The sequence below is a fragment of the Sturnira hondurensis genome, unplaced genomic scaffold, assembly GCF_014824575.4.
Source record: "Sturnira hondurensis isolate 20B ecotype Veracruz unplaced genomic scaffold, ASM1482457v3 Scaffold0008908, whole genome shotgun sequence".
Lineage (NCBI taxonomy): Eukaryota > Metazoa > Chordata > Mammalia > Chiroptera > Phyllostomidae > Sturnira > Sturnira hondurensis.
In genome coordinates this window covers 4,507,956-4,524,611 of record NW_028081539.1, presented here as the reverse complement: position 1 = coordinate 4,524,611, position 16,656 = coordinate 4,507,956, and the positions used below count along the sequence as shown (strand labels likewise).

At 36.5% G+C, this 16,656-nt stretch overlaps 1 pseudogene; it reads right to left on the bottom strand.

Annotated features, from left to right (window-relative positions):
• Positions 1-354: 354 nt before the first annotated feature.
• On the bottom strand, positions 355-1,746 carry LOC118993813 (serine/threonine-protein kinase MARK2-like; annotated as a pseudogene).
• Between the last annotated feature and the right edge of the window lie 14,910 nt (positions 1,747-16,656).

Here is a 16,656-nt window from a genome sequence, read left to right as displayed (position 1 = left end):
CATTCTGGCGGGAGGCCTAGCCAAGGCCCTCTCCAAAAGCACAAAATTCCTACTTTTTGTTGGTGGAGTGGTCACTGTTGCTGGAGAAGAAGGGGTGGTTTTCTCCTCCAGGCTGGACAGAGTTCTGGCAGTCAAACTGGCACTTCTTCTGCCCTCCCGGGTATTCCACAGACCCCTTTTTTGTGTTAGTACAGGGAATATTCTTAAAGTAGGAAGTAAAGATGAGAATGACAGGCGGACTGAAACTCCACTGCTTGAGGTGGGCAGAGGATGGGAAAGAGTAGTAGTGGTGTTGGTCAGATCAGCTGATGGCTAGGGCTTCAGGGTGACAGCGTAGTCCCCAGCTCAGATTTTTCATAGTCCAGGAGTAGTGGCCATCATCTCCTTGTATTTCTGGCTCATCTGCAGGTACTGGATATCTTCCTATGTGCAACCCATGGATCCCACCAGCTAGCTCTCCTCAGGGAGCTTGTAGTCAAGAGTGGCTCTGTGTTAGGCTTTGGTTCCTCATTTTCATGACCCACATTCATCCACGGATCTTTCATGATTTTCTCTAAAATTTCTCTCTTGCTGAAATTGAGGATGAGAAACTTCTTGAGCATGTTTTCTACTCCATGGACATGTAAAATAGAACATGGTATTTTATGTCCCATACCGACTTGTGCACCTTCTTGAAATTCCATCCAACAAATGGTAGGGACCTTCTGAGCAGCGTGTATAGGATGACTACCGAGGTTCACACAGCTACCAGGGGCATATTCTGCCATATCCAGGGCACAGCTACAAGGGCAAAGCTTACCTTTGGCCTTGGAAGAGTTCTGGGGAAGCATAAAAAACCTGCTATAGAAGGTGTTCAACTTCCTGCCAAAGGTGAATTTCTTGCTGAAAACAAAATCTGCAATCTTGATGTCCATGTCAGCATCCAAGAGCAGGTTTTCTGCCTTTGAGTGTCTATAAACAATAAATTTCTCATGACAGTACTGCACAGCAGACTATGTGGTGGAATTTGGCCAGCACCTCTTTTTCTTTCCTGTTGCCATGAGTCACAAAGTACTCAAACACCTTTCCTCAGTCTCTTTCACTTCAAGTAATTTTGCTACATTGGGATGGCTCTAAGCCTTAATGATTCTTGAGACGATTTCTGGAGTGTAAGTTCTACTGAGTCTTGTCAATGATATTCATAGCTACCTGGGTTGCAGTGAGGGTTTTCTTGGTGGTGTTATTCTTGGCAATGTGCTTCAAAGACCCATAGGTGCCACTATGGGTGTCTTCCTCAGCAGACATGGGTGCCTGAGAGGCATGGTAGCACGTTGGACATGCTGCTGGGCTTAGAGTCAAGTAAAGATCTATGTGGACCTCTGGGTGGAAACATTCCAGGCAGAAGTAGGAGCTAGAAGCAGGGCAGAGAACAGAGCCTGTCAAATTCAAGAAATAAGAAGTTCAATAGCTGGAAAGGAATAAGCAATGGGTAAAATAGTAGTAGTGTCACAGAGTGATGGGTGGGAAGAAGAGATAACGCATGTAGAAACATAACCAAAAAAGAATTCATACCTAAATTATACAGAGAATATCTCCGAGCCAATAAGAAAAAAGGCAGGCAACACATTACAAAAGTGGGCAAAAACCCAGAAATTTCCAGAGATCAACATAGCTCTCTCCTTCAAATTTTTGTTCTAACCTTACCTTATTTATTAGTGAGACTTCTGCTGATCTGCTTATTTGGTCTTGGAAAACTTCTTACATCATCTTCGTTTACATCTTTTTTAAAAATAAAATCTTTATTATGGAAAACTTTAAACACACAAAATTAGACAGAATAGTATACCTAGGCAGTAAAATCACAGACATTTTTCATAGCAGTATTCTTTTCTGCTAAATCTCCATAGGCAAGGGAAACAAAAGAAAAAAAAACAAATGGGACTACATCAAACTAAAAGGTTTTTGCACAGCCAAGGAGACCATCAACAAAATGAAAATACAACCCACTGACTGGGAGAACATATTCACTAATACATTTCATAAGGGATAAATATCCAACATTGATAAAGAACTCACAAAACTCAGCACCAAAAAAACAAACAATTCAATTAAAAAATGGGCAAAGGTCTTATCCAAAAATGACACACAGATGGGCAATAGACATATGAAAAGATGATGTTCAACATATGTAATCATATGAGAAATGAAAATTAAAACCACAATGAGATATCTCCTCACACCTGTCAGAATAGCTATCATCAATAAATCAACAAACAAGTGTTGGAGAGATTGTGGAGAAAAGGGAACCCTAGTGCACTGTTGGTAGGAATGCAAATTCGTGCAGCCACTGTGGAAAACTGTATGGAGTTTCCTCAAAAAATTAAAAATGAAACTACATTTTGACCCAGGAATTCCACTACTGGGAACATACCCTAAGAATCTTGAAACACCAATTCAGCAGAACTAATGAACTCCTATATTCATAGCAGTGTTATTTATAATAGCCAAGTGCTGGAAGCAACCTAAGTGCCCATCATTAGATGAGCGGATAAAACCTTTGTGGTACATTTACACAATGGAATATTTCTTGGCTGGGAAAAAGAAGAAAATTTTACCCTTTACAACAGCATGGATTGGTCTGGAAGACACTATGCTCAGTGAAACAGGCCAGTCAGAAAACAAGTACCCTACAATTTCACTCATACGTGAAATCTAATGAACAAACTGAACTAACAAATGTAACAGAGACAGACTCCTAGGGAGCAGGCTGACAGCTCTGGGGTGGGGATCAGGTGGGTGGAGTTGGAAGAGGACATAGGGGAGTTAAATGATCATGGAAACAATACAATAAAATGCTATTTAAAATTAAAAACAGACTTTCCCTTACGTATCTATTGTCCAAAATGAACACTTAAGAATATTGTTATAATTCTTTATTTTATCCATAAATACTTTAGTCTGTATCTTTTAAAGAATATTTCTTGAATCACAGGCGCCATTCCATTATCAAATCTTGTTAACAGTATCTACAGAATAGTACTGTTCACAGTGTCATATATCGGTCAGTATTCAAATTTCCCAGTTGTCTCAAAGATATCTTGTTTCAGTTGATACGTTTGTATAAAGGTCCAAACGATGTTAGAGAAGTAATAGATAATTAGCTTTTAAGCTTTTATTCTAAGCCCTCAAGCTCTATTCATAGTATTCAAGATTTTTTGTTTAAAAAAACTTGAAGAATGATGTGCATTTTAGAAGAACAGGAAATGGATGTTCTGTTAACCCAGAAGCTGAAGTAAAGTCAGTTCCAAATATGATCTTCTTTCAATTTCATTAATATTTAGACCACTTCTTAGAATGCAGAGCTACAGAAGATGTGCAAGGTTCTCATATCTTTAAAACCCATGTAAAAAATAAATGTGTAATCCTCAGAGAAAATACCTTCAAAGTTTATACAAATGTGCTACACTGTCAAAAATATATTAATAAAAATAATCAAATATGCATTAGTCCTAATATTAAGGACTGTATACATTTCACAATTATGAAACATAATATTTCAAGAAATTAACTTGCATACTAATTTATGAAATGAAATGTATTAAATTCTTACTAGTGAAATCTAGTGTCTGTAATTTGTGCTGCAGCTGTTCAAAAGCTATTAAATAATTTATTGGTATTACCTTAGACTTCAATGTCCACGTAGATTTAAGCAGGATATTTTAAGGGTATTTGACATGGGCAGAGTGAGGCAAGAGAGTTGAAAAGAAAATATATTACATTGGGAATCAAAAGCAAGTTTTACCATATTTTCTATTTTTAGCTAGACACTTGATATTTGGAAAATCAGCAATTCTGTGCCTCAACATCATTCCCTAAAATTAAACTTGAAATACATAGTTCACAGTATTGTGAGCTTTCTTCAGAAAGTGAGACTTCTCTAAAGATACCAATAACATTTTCCCCAAACAAACCATCCTTTGACAGTCTGTCATCGAGAAATATAAGTAATTTTGCCCTGGCTAGTGTAGCTCAGTGGATTTAGCACTGGTCTGAGAACCAGAAGGTTGCAGGTTCAATTCCCAGTCAAGGCACATGTGCCTGGGTTGCAGGCCACGTCCCCAGTACGGGGCATGCAAGAGGCAACCTCACACTGATGTTCTTCTCCTGCTCTTTCTCCCTCCCTTCTCTTTTGTCTAAAAATAAAATAAATAATTTTTTTAAAAAAGAAATATAAGTGTTTTATAACTTACTCCTTTCATTTATTTTCCAGAAACTATAGACATACACATTTAATTTTGAATTTAAAATAAAGCAGTTGTATTCTAAAGCTCACAAGACTGAGTTTTCAACACATGATGTGTTTGGTGGCCATAAACATTGAGGGAGCCGTGGGCTTCCACAATGGACTAAAGTCATTTTTTCCAGGCGCAGCCACATCCAAGTGCATTTCACCACTCTGGCCACACACTGATTGCACACACTGATTGTGACGCTTACAGCAACTTAAAAAAACGCCCACTGTCCTCATTCCAAAGTTCAGCCAACTCCTGTGTTCTTTACCAAAGTCCCCAAATAGGATGGTACTTCAGTTGCTTTTGCAAGTACTTCCATACAGATGTTGCTCTCTCCACTTTTTCTTCACAATTAATCTTTTCTTTTCCTTTTTTTTACCCTCTGTTTTTCTCAAAATAGCTATAGGAAAAGCACCATCTCTGGCTGTTCTACAGTTCTCTCAGTAGTGGGCCTTCGAGAAACTGTGAAAGGAGATGACTGTATCTGAATGACTGTCCCTTCACAATGCTGCCTTTCTTTGAAAGGTTTTAATTATGCACCGTCATGTTGAGATAATGACTTTTGTAGGTTTATAGCCTGCTATGTATGTGGCACTGTATTTGTTGTCACTCATCTTAAAACCATCTCTTCTTAACAGGAGGGGATGAGCTTTGCTGGAATAAGCACAGAGTCTATGAAAATTTGGCGACACTAGTATTTGGGGGCGCTAAACCAGAAGCTGGGGTGGAACAGCATGCCAATTCAAAGGAAGCAGGACATTTGAAAATTCAGCTGTCAAGTACGGCTAATTCGGTGCAAGGCTGTCCCTGCTTATACAAGAAATCCAGCAATCCCTTCAGAAGAATTCTTAGAGCTTCCCTTCACATTGTTCAAAAAGTCAGACACCAAGAGTCAACTGAGTCTCTCTGCTCATTTACAAATATGACCACTAAGGCATTTTATTGAGTTTGGGGTCAGATTTTACATTTTCATATATATATAGGGAAAATTTTCATGACCCTTGTAGAATTTCTGAGATTTTTCTGTTTCTTTGATTGAGGATGACAACAGCCTTATATTTTGTGAGTTTCGCTAGGTCTTATTAATATATGCTGTTAGTCATTTAAATAATATTTCATTGCTTTCCCAGTGCTGCTTCATTATGTATAAGTCTTTATTTGAGATCACCTGTGTTTGCTACATATTCAATAACTTACTTTCAAACTGTACCTTGCTGCTGGTTGTATTTTTTTTCTAACACCTACTTTCTAATATTTCTAAAATCAAATATCTATGAAATTACTTTGCTTGCCCTTTTTCTTACTTTTAATTAATTAAAGGATATCATTCATATTTTTGAAAAGGTAGCATATATACAGAGCAAATACATACTTTATGAAATAAACATGATATAGAAACTAGGCTTTTCTGCGATTTAACAAAAGAGAAATTCAGACAAGTGCAAGTTGTAAACTCCAGGGATACAACTACAAAAATAAAATGCATATATATATCTAGTAACTCAATAACAGAAATAAAATAGAATAGTAAAACATACTAAATTCCTTAGAAAATGAGAATAAAGAAAAATAATAAAGAATAAATGGAGCATACTGAAAACAGAAAGATGGTAGGTATACACCCAACCAGATTAATAATTATTTAAATGGTCCAAACAAAGGTGTCTGCAAACTATGGCCTTTTGGCCAAATGTGGCCTGCCAAACACCATCTACATTGGTTTATGCATTGTATATGTATACTTCAACATTATAATGATAAAATGGAATGGATGCGGGGACAGACTGTGTGGCCTTCAAAGATTAAAATACATACTATCTACCTTGTTACAAAAAAAGTTTTCTTACCACTGATCTAAAAACTCCAATTAAAAACCAAAATTAACAGGCTGGATAAAAAGCAATATTCAACAATGTCTATAGGAAATCTTTACACTTTTGATATAAAATTGAAGATAAGACAAAAGTCAAAGGTTGGAAAAGTTCAGACATACTCCTGAGATATTGCAGGTGTGGTTCCAGACCACCGCAATAAAATAAGTATCACAATAAAGTGAGTAGTAGTCATTTTGCTGGTGGAGGGTCTTGTCTTCAGTTTATAAAAAACACAACACCCATGAAGCAGAATAAACTGAAGCACAGTAAAATGAGGTATAACTGAATTATTATGCAAATTATTTTCAAAAGAAGACAACATCCTTAAATGTGTGTATACCCTATAAGAGTTTCAAAATACATGAAACAAAAATTATCAGAACTAAAAGGAAAGACAAATTCACAATTCAGTTACAGGAGAATTCTATTCTCCTCATTCAGAAATTGGAAGAATAAGTAGACAAAAAATTATGAAGAATAAAAATACGTGAATAACCCAATATGGCTCAAGTTATAGAACACTGCATTTGATGGCAGAATACATTCTTTTCAAGTGTAAATCTGTATTATTTACAGAATAGACCATATGCTGCTCCTTAAATTAATCTCATTCAATTCAGTTTCCTCAAAAAATTAAAAATGGAACTGCCTTATGACCCACAGATCACACACTTCTGGGAATATGTCTAAAGAAACACAAAACACTAATTGTAAAGAATATAAGCACCCCTACATTTACTGCAGCATTATTTACAATAACCAAGAATGGGGAGCAGCCCAGGTATTTATCAGTAGATAGATGGATAAAATGCTGTGGTACATTTGTACAATGAAATACTACTCATCTGTAAAAAAAATAAAAATAAAAAAGGAGGAGAAGGAGGAGAAGAAGAAAAAGAAACTCTTACCTTTTGTGAAAGCATGGATGAACTTGGAAGCATTGTGCTAAATGAAACAAGTTAGTCAGAGAAAGACAAGTACCATATGATTTCACTTATATGTGGACTCTAATAAACAAAATATGCTGATAAACAAAAGAGATACAGACTCACAGATACAGAGAACAGACTGATAGCTGTCAGAGGGAAAGGGGGTTGGGGGCTGGGTGAAAAAGATGAAGGAATTAGGCAAAAACAAAAAAACAAAACAAAACAAAAAAACATAGACAACAGTATGGTGATTACCTTAGGGAAAGGAGGCAGAGAAGGTAGAAGAGGGTAAAGGGGGGACAAATGGTGATGAAAGGAGGCTTAAAGTGGTGAACACACAATATAATATACAGATGATGCATTATCAAATTATACAGTTGAAACCTATATAATTTTATTAATCTGTGTACTTGCAATAAATTCAATAATTTTTTAAAAAAGAATTGATAGACTTTGTTTTCTGACAAGAAAATTAAATTAGTACTTGTTGTGGACCACTCTGCCTGGTTCTAGGAATTGTAACTCTACCCCCTGTGGCTAAGAATAAGTTAGTGACCTCTAGAATGCAAGCCCCAGGAGACAAGGCTTGTCTCTGGTAGAAAATGCTGCCTCAGTTTCCTCCCTTCCCCCAAAGCATGGTCGGAAGTCCTCAAAGGGTAAAACCCCTCAGAGGAGGAGCAACCTATGCCAGACACGATCCCTTGGGAGTCCATCATGGAAGGACTCGGGGGAGCTGTGACAAAGAGGGAGCAATAGACTCTCACTGGCTTTGACAAAGCCCGAGTCCCCCTGTCCTCTGGGAGAAATGCTTCCTGGCTCTAATCCCCTTAAACCTGAATACCTGATGGGGAGAGGTGCATCTCCTTGCCTTGTGAGAGTGTGTCCTAGGGAAAAATCTGGCATCACAAAGACTTCCTGATAAACCTGTGAAATCTGCTCTGCTAAGAATGCTTTCATTCATATGTTAAGGGTTCAAGCAGGAAACCCTAAAACTCTGTTCCTGACAGACTCTGACTCAGACTAAGCCCTCAGATTTCTTTGAAATGTTGTCTACTGTTTGATCCTTGCCTCCCTGTACCCCTGTGTATTACAACCCAATAAAAGCCCTTTGAGGAAGGGGCTCAATGCCTTTTTCCTCTGGGAAACTGGCCACCTTTCCTCCCCAAACAGATCACATCATGTCTCAGTCATGTTTACTCTCATTTGTGTCACACGGGGGGACTTGCAAGGAAAGTTGCCCGCACAAGAAGTCAGCAAGAAAGAAACCTGGAAAATATCCAAATGTATAAAAATTAAGTAACAGTTTTAAATATTACATTTATCAAAAAAAGAATCATAAGAGGAATTAGAAAATATTTTGACCTTAGTTAAAAACAGAATGTCAAAATTTGAGGATGCAGCTAAAACAATGCTTAGAAATAAACTGGTAGATTTAAATATTTATATTAGAAAGTAAGAAACATCTAAAGTCAATTAAACAGTATCACCTTAACATCCAGAAAAAAAAGAGCATATTAAATACAAAGTAAGTTGGAGAAGTAAATAAAGATAAAAGCAGAAATTGGTAGAATAAAAAATGAAAAAAAAAGGAAAAGAGAATTTATGTAATCTACTTTCACTTCTTTGAAATTCTAACAAATCTATAAAAGATCTACTTGAACTAATAATAAGTACATTTAGCAAGGTCCCAGAATAAAAGATCAGTATACAAATAAATAAATAAACGGTATTTCTATAAACCGTATTAGAAAAGAACAAACAAATATTAGTTTAAAAATAATATTTTAAATTATTTACTTCTGCATTTACAAGAAGCATCCAAAAACATAAATAACTTAAGAATAAATTTTGCAAAACAATGTGTACAAGACCTATGAAAACTACAAAACATTTCTGGGAAAAACAAGAGATAAATAGAGAAAATATGCCATGCTGAAGAATGAAAAGATTAAAATATTATAAATGTCAATTTTCCTCAAAGTAGCACAATAAATTCATTACAATACCAATCAAAATTCCAGCAGGCTTTTTTTTTGTAGAAATTGACAAGTTGTTTCTAAAATTTTATAGAAATGCAAAGGAATTAAAATAGTCAAAACAATTTTGGAAAAAAAAATTGGAAGACACAGACTACCTGATTTCAAGTCTCACTCTAAAGTTAAAGTAATCAAGATGGTATGATATTGGCATTAGAATATATATATATATATATATATATATATTAACTTACCATAGAATATATATATACTAACTTACCATATATTTATGATGAATTATTTTCTGACAAAAGTGATTTAATGGGGGAAATTATATTTTAACAGTGCTTTATTTTGAGAAGAAAATGTATCTTAACACTTACTCACACTTTACACAAAACTTAACTCAAAATTTGTCACTGGAAATAAACAGGGAAATACTTTGTGAAGTATATGACTGTGTATCCACTATGCTATATATCTGAAACTAATATAAAATTTTGAATGTAAACTGAAATTAAAAAATAAAATTTAAAAAATTAATCACAGACCTGCTTGAGCACAAAAGCTAGAAATATAAATACTTCTAGACCTACATTGTCCAATATAGTCACTATGAGACACATATGGCTATTTAAATTTAAATTAAAAATTTAGTTCCTCAGCTGCACTAGGCACATTGAAAACGCTCAGTAGCCATGTGTAGATCATGACTACAATGCAGACATAGCAGTTTTATTCCATCACTGCAGTGTTATTCGAGCAGGAAATAAATAAAACATCTTCGTGAATTGAGGATAAATATTTCTCCAATCAAGCATAAAATATACAAACTATAAAAGAGAAATAGATAAAATGGTACTTCATAAAAATATTAAACTTTTCTTTAAAGAACTACAAGAAAACATAAATGCAAGCCACAGATTTGAAAGATTTTAATATAGCAAAGGACTTGTAAGTTAAGAATACAATTACAGCACAATCTAGTAACTCTGCTCCTAATGCCCAGGAGAAATTAAAGAATATATTCACACAGACTTGTAAATCAATGTTCATAGAAGTGCTTCAGAATAGTCCCACATCAGAAACAACCCAACATTGCATCAACAGGTAAATGAACAATCAAGTTGAAATAGAGCCACACGAAAGTACACTATTCAGCACCAGAAGAGTAATAAATCCCAAACACAACAGCGTGGATGAGTCTCAGAACCATTATCCTAAATGAAAGAAGCCAGAAACAAAAGGTGACATAATATATAGTTCCATTTATACGGGACTCCAGAAGAGAAAATTTTCATCTATAGTGACAGAAATTAGATCAGGAATTCTCTGGAGATGGAAGAAGAATAAATTATCTGAGCAAAGGGAGATAATTTTTCTGAAGAAAACTTGTAGGTGGTCATGGGAATAGTCTATAGTTTAATTGGGGTGGTTATTTCATGGGTGCACACATTTCTTAAAATCCATCCAAATATACACTTAAAAATTGATACATTTTATTATGCTTCAACAAAGCTGGGCTTTGTTAAGGTAGCCAATTATAATTATTAAATATATACAGTAAACAAAATGAAGTTTTAGTTTATATTTTAGCTTTATATAAGCAAAAAGAAAAGGAGAGATAAGAGAAAGGCAGGAAATAGAAAATACAATGGAGACGAACATTAGACTATTTGGAAATTATGAAATGAGAAGAGAGGGGAAATAGTTATCTGAGTTATTTGGATATTTATTTTAATTTGAAGTATATTTTATGTAATCAGAAGTACAAAACCATTGCCATTATTTTTGCCCTCAGAATTTTTTTCCCTTGAGTAACATTATGTACAAATTTTATTTCAAAGGCATCAAGACAGATTTTTTTGTAAATATATACTTGGGAAAGAATGTTTGCTTTCCAATTTCCAATGTGGAAATTAGATAATGCTAGGCATAAAAAGTTAGTGGTTAAATATTTTTCTTTAATTTCCATGCCAAAAGACCAGAATCTCTAATATCCAACAAGCTCTTGTAAGTTCATCAGCAGTTAGTCTTATGGAATGCAGAATTTGCCACCACAAAACCACATCATTCCAATGACAATTAGAAAATGTGGTCATGTCCTTAGAAATCAATACTAAATTAGTAGAATGTCAGAAAAAATAATATTGTGAGTTATGATTTTCCATAGAAACATATTTTTTATATTATTGTTCCCCCAATTTCCCACAGACTGATATTGTTTTTAAGGCATTAAATTAGCTTGAATGTTTAAAATAATTTAAAACCTTATTTTCCTATTTACTATAGAATAATATATGATTTGGGGATGTTAACACAAACATCACAGTGCTTTCTGTTTTTCACATATTTTAAAATGGAAAAAATGTTTAAATACATCATTTGTTATATAAATACAGCAAGATTTACTTAAGCAATAAATATGACTTGTGCAAGAATCACAAAACAAAATAAATACTCTCACTAAACTTCAAGGGACTATTTAATAAGTGTGACCTCAAAAGTACTAAAATTTCACAACAATTTGCAATTCTTAGCAACAAAGAGGCTTGATTCCACACAATCTTGGTGATTTCACAAAAGTCAAATGGATGTTTTCACAGATTTTGTATTCACATATCACATGTATCAGGAAACAAAGGAACTGTGCAGTGCTCCCTACCAGCACAGCCAACGGTGAGCACTGAAGTCGCAACCTAGGCTGCAGGCAGCCTGTTTAATTGGTGCAAGAAGAGAGCAGTTCCCTAGCTGAACAGAGGCAACAATGATGCTACCAGTGTGATGATGACATTACAGTGACAAGGGTGAACATATTGGATTCTGCTTTATTCATCCAGTTAAGTGATAACAGGACACTCTGATGAAAAGCTCATCAATATGGCAGATTAGAGAAAGAGTTAGGATCAAAGTCTGAGATGAGATCTGATCGTTGTCTGTCTGGGTTAAACTTGTTCCCATACTTGAGCAATTAGCCGCCAATGACACGATGATGGCTAGCCTGAGACCTCTAGCTCCACTGATAATCAAAACAGCTCACCTCCAATGGGTGCCCCCTATCTGATGGGCACTTGATCTGCATTTTAAAATTAATCATTACATTTAAAAGCAATTGTCCAAAATAGCATTGCCATTCTCTTTTCAGAGATGAGAATACTGGTGCTTATCATGACTAACTTAAGGGCCACACAGCTAGGAAACATTGGCAGTTCTATCTAAAACCTGTGCTGCTGAAGACCTTCCTGATTCCCCTGTGTTTTTTTCCCATCATTGGTAAAGTTTAATAGAAAAACCAACTATCAGGAAGTTGTGAAGTGATAACTAATAGTCATTGAACACTTTCTGTGTACCAGGTACTCTACTAAGAATTTTACTCAACTTGCCACATCCTAGGCTTACGGGCATTACCCTTACTCTCCTACATATGATTATTATATTAATATGAATGGTTCAAAAAGATTTTCGATCAAGGCTTGGCAAGAGGCATATGTGAAAACATATTTCAAACACTGCATGTATTTGAAAAAAAAAACAATCACAAAACAGGGTTAAAAACAAAAATGCCATCACAGGTGAATGCATAGGACGTTAGTAGAACATTTAGCAGAGGTCCAAAAACTGACCTGGGATATCCACTCTGAATGAAACCCACAAATGACATTCCAAAGAACAGAAAATATATAATGCAATGTCTTCCTACTGAATTAGACAAATCGTAAGGCAGTGAAAAATTCTTCCCGACGAACACAGACGTAGAAATACTAGATGGCTTCCAGTGGCCAATTAAAAATTGTATTGTAACTTGGACTATATAGATAGTACATTTTAGTTATATTAAGACTGAAAACATGAGTTTGAAGCCAGGCAGATCTGGGTTTCAGTTTTAGATTATTACTGTTTAGATATATGAAGCTCAGTGTTTTCATTTATAAACTGAAAATAATGCTACGTAGTCCTAAGTAAGCTGTCATACGAAAGGAGGAATGCTTTCCAAGCCAATGAGTCAGTAGTAGCTGCGGCTATTGTCTCCTTTCTGTCTTCCCATTATAACTGTACCCACTGACAGAAATCAAGAATTTAGCAGGTCCCTGCTACCTCTCTTTTTGGCTCCTAGGACTCTGAAACCTGCCTGGGGCCATTGACATTTCATGGGGACAGATAACAGCATTTATCTTTTATTCTCTGGGTGGTATTTTATTCTCTGGGTGGTAATCAGTTTATACGTGAGCTAATGCCACTAAAATTGTAACTAGCTTGTCTTAGAATGAACAACAAAACCATGGTGTGATGTGGCAGGAAACTAATCAGAGCCGACTTTTGTCTTCCCCCTTTTCCTACCTGGATGCCACTTAGTCCTATGAAGGCTTAAAAAGCTCTCCTCCAGTTCTGATTTCTTGACAAGGTATAAAGAAGTGTTTATTAGTTAAATGAAAGTCAGAATAGCTGCTGACACTTACATTTAAAGAGGCTAAAAGCAAAAGAAGGGTTACAAATGATTTTAGATGTGATTAGAAAAAAGAAAGGCAGAGGCAGAAGAAGAGAGAGGAGATCGCAAGACTAGAAGTGAAATAAAGAGAGAGAAGGGTCAGAACGAAGGAAATACAGGAGGGGTTTGAGTGAGAAAATAAGGGAAACTTTGAAAGATCTTACTGTGGTGTTACTTTAGGCTATTATAATAAAATATAATAACAAAACAATTTTTGTGGGAACTTTTCTCATACAAAATTGAAAATACTTGTTGAAAGTAGTTAAGATCCAGAATGCCCAGAAGGTACATTTGTGGGCGATGTGAATGCAACTGCATCTTCGAATATAATATCTAAAGTCAAAGAGTATCTTAAGTGGAAGCTTTCACGTATTATATTTTCTTGCTATGTATATGAGGTATATTCTGAAAACAAAAATCAGGAATGCTAATTTGGGCATGCATCTTCTGGAAATAAAAATGTAAATTTTTATGGAGAATAGATGGCTTTGTTTTCGTATTTTAAATAAAATACTCATTTCATTAAAAAAAAGAAGCTAATAAAGAAAAGTAACTTTTCTTAAGTGGAGTTCAAATATTGTTATCAAAGCGATCCTAGGCAAGAATATTAAAAATAAAACATCTTAGATGTTTCTGAAATTTTATCAGAAAATGTCTACATGGTTCTTAACATTCTTTCCTTTTATTCTCAACAAATACCATCTTTAACCAAAGACCTATTTTTTCTTCTCCATTACTCATTTGCATAAACAAAATGCTAATCAGCATGAACGTTTTGCATCTAAAAATGCTAACTCACAAGGTCTGTTTATAAAAGCAATTCTCTAACATCACACTCTGCTTCTTACCCTTCTCTTACCCATCCTAGACCAATAACCTAGACCCTTTGTTTCCCTGGACTCATAATTATAGAATTAAAACATGGGGGAATATTAATTACATTTTGATCTTTCCATTTAAGTGAGCATAAGAAAGTTAATCCTTTGAATACATGTGAGTCCATTCTTAGGGTAAAAAATATATTCTCCATGGCAATGCCACCCCAGCGCCAATCATGACCATTCTGAGTTCTCACTGGTTTCTTTCTCTATATTTAAAGACCATTTCCTGACTACAGTTAAGCCTCTCCCAAGTTACCACATATGTGTAACACATCTCAGTAGAAGTGTTCTTTCCACTGAGTCACTTCCTACCAGTAAAGCTTCCCCTGTTCCCTTCACCCCTCAGTGGTGAAGGACCAGACAGTCCTTTTCCCCCTAAAACGCTGAGCAATCCTCCAGGACTCAGTTGTCTAATGCTTTCTAATACAAACGTTTAACGAGTCTTGAGAAAAGGGAATACATTTCTGACAGTATATCTGAAATTACATTTAATACTTTAGATTTTTTCTATCACGTCTTTACTTGTCATTTGGAACTAGTGACCAAATACATTTCTTAATCTCTGGATCCGGAAATATCCGTTTATTGCAGTACCAGAGAAGGAAATTTCACTGGGAGCCTTGTGGGATAGGCAATGTTAAATTCATTAAAGTAGCTGTCCTGTGACACTGAGGTGGCTTCAGTGCCTTAGTGTAACAGAGGGGTCAGGCCAAAGCGCTGGGGAAGGCAGGGGACAGGGGATTGGAAGCAGCTTGCCTTCCTGTGAAGGGAGTGTCACCAGAGGAGGGAAATTGCCTGAGGCAGCCATGCAGCCGTGCAGCTCCTGACTGAGCAGAAGGGAGCTTGCAAAGAGTGTCTGTGACTGGAGGCTTATCCCCCTTAATGAACATGGGCCTGTAAGAGCAGCAGAGGAAAACATGGCGGAGACTCGCCCTCGCTGGTTGGAAGGCTAGACGGTGCGTGGGCTATGGGTGCCACTGGCTTCTGGCATGTGTGGGATTCTGGAGAGGACTTTCAAATGGAACACACCAGTAAGGTCAAGGTCCGTTGGCTCTTTCCCCTCCCCTGGCTGGCCAGGTCGCCTGCACGGACCCAGAGTTCCTAGAGGCGCTCCCAGGAGACGATGTGAAGTGCCAGGCCCTGCACCCCTCCATGCAGAAAGCAGCAGTACTAGCTGAACCGCAGCCAGGAGCCTGACAAGCTGCATGGATAATCGTGCTGCGGTTATCTGCATTTTCATAAAGGACAATAGTTTTAGGAGTGGGAAAAGGGATTCCAGGGACATTCTTGAACTGGCAGAGGGTGGCAGGGCTGTTTACCTTTGGGTAGTTTAAGGAGGGTGGAGCCCTGGGGCAGAAACCTACCAGGATTCCAAAACCGCATGACCTGTAAATAAACAACCCTTTCCTTTTCACCAAACTCCTGTCCCCACAGTTATGCCAACCAGAGTTCCCAAATAAGGCAACCCTATAAGCTGTAGCCAGTCAAATAATTTCCTTGTTTTGTTTCCACCTCTTCTCTATAAAAGTCTTTCCCCAGCTCCGATTGGTGAAGTGTTCCTAACCCTTTGAGTTTGGCGTTGCTGCATTAGAATCAATTTTTGTTCAATTGAACTCTTTAGTTTTTAAAAGTGTGTAACAACCAGGTACAGCTTTTGGTTCCTACCTTATCTCGCAGAACCACAGGGAACCTCACCTTCCTGGAATCATCAAGGATGCTGTAGACACATTCTGGTCATCCATGATTGTCATAGAACTAATAAACTGATGGTCTTTTTTTTTTGTCCTGTCCCTTCTGTGATTTTATTCTCTTTTATCTTCACCTTCACCCTCAGCACTACTGCAATGGCCTTTGACTAGCTTTTCCACATCCAAGTGTCCTCCTAACATCCAAACCTATAGAGAATTTTTATTAAAATTAATTTGAGCCAGACGAACAACATGCCATAGAGCAAGATCTCAAATGCTCAGGAAAATGACAATTTTGTAGTTTCTTTTATACAGTTGGAATTAAGAGGGAATGTAAGAAAGATTACATGAAGGTGGGAGAAAGCCAGAGGGGAAATCTCCAGCATTGCGGTTAACAAGATTATGTGCTTCTTTGAGGGCGATTATGCCTCCGAGGAGTCTGGACTTCTAGCATTTCAAAGGTGTGTTATCGTAAATGCATAACAACAGTGAACAGAGCTTGCTTAAGGCGAGGATAAACCTTTCACAGACCGGGGCTGTGGCCTGCCCAG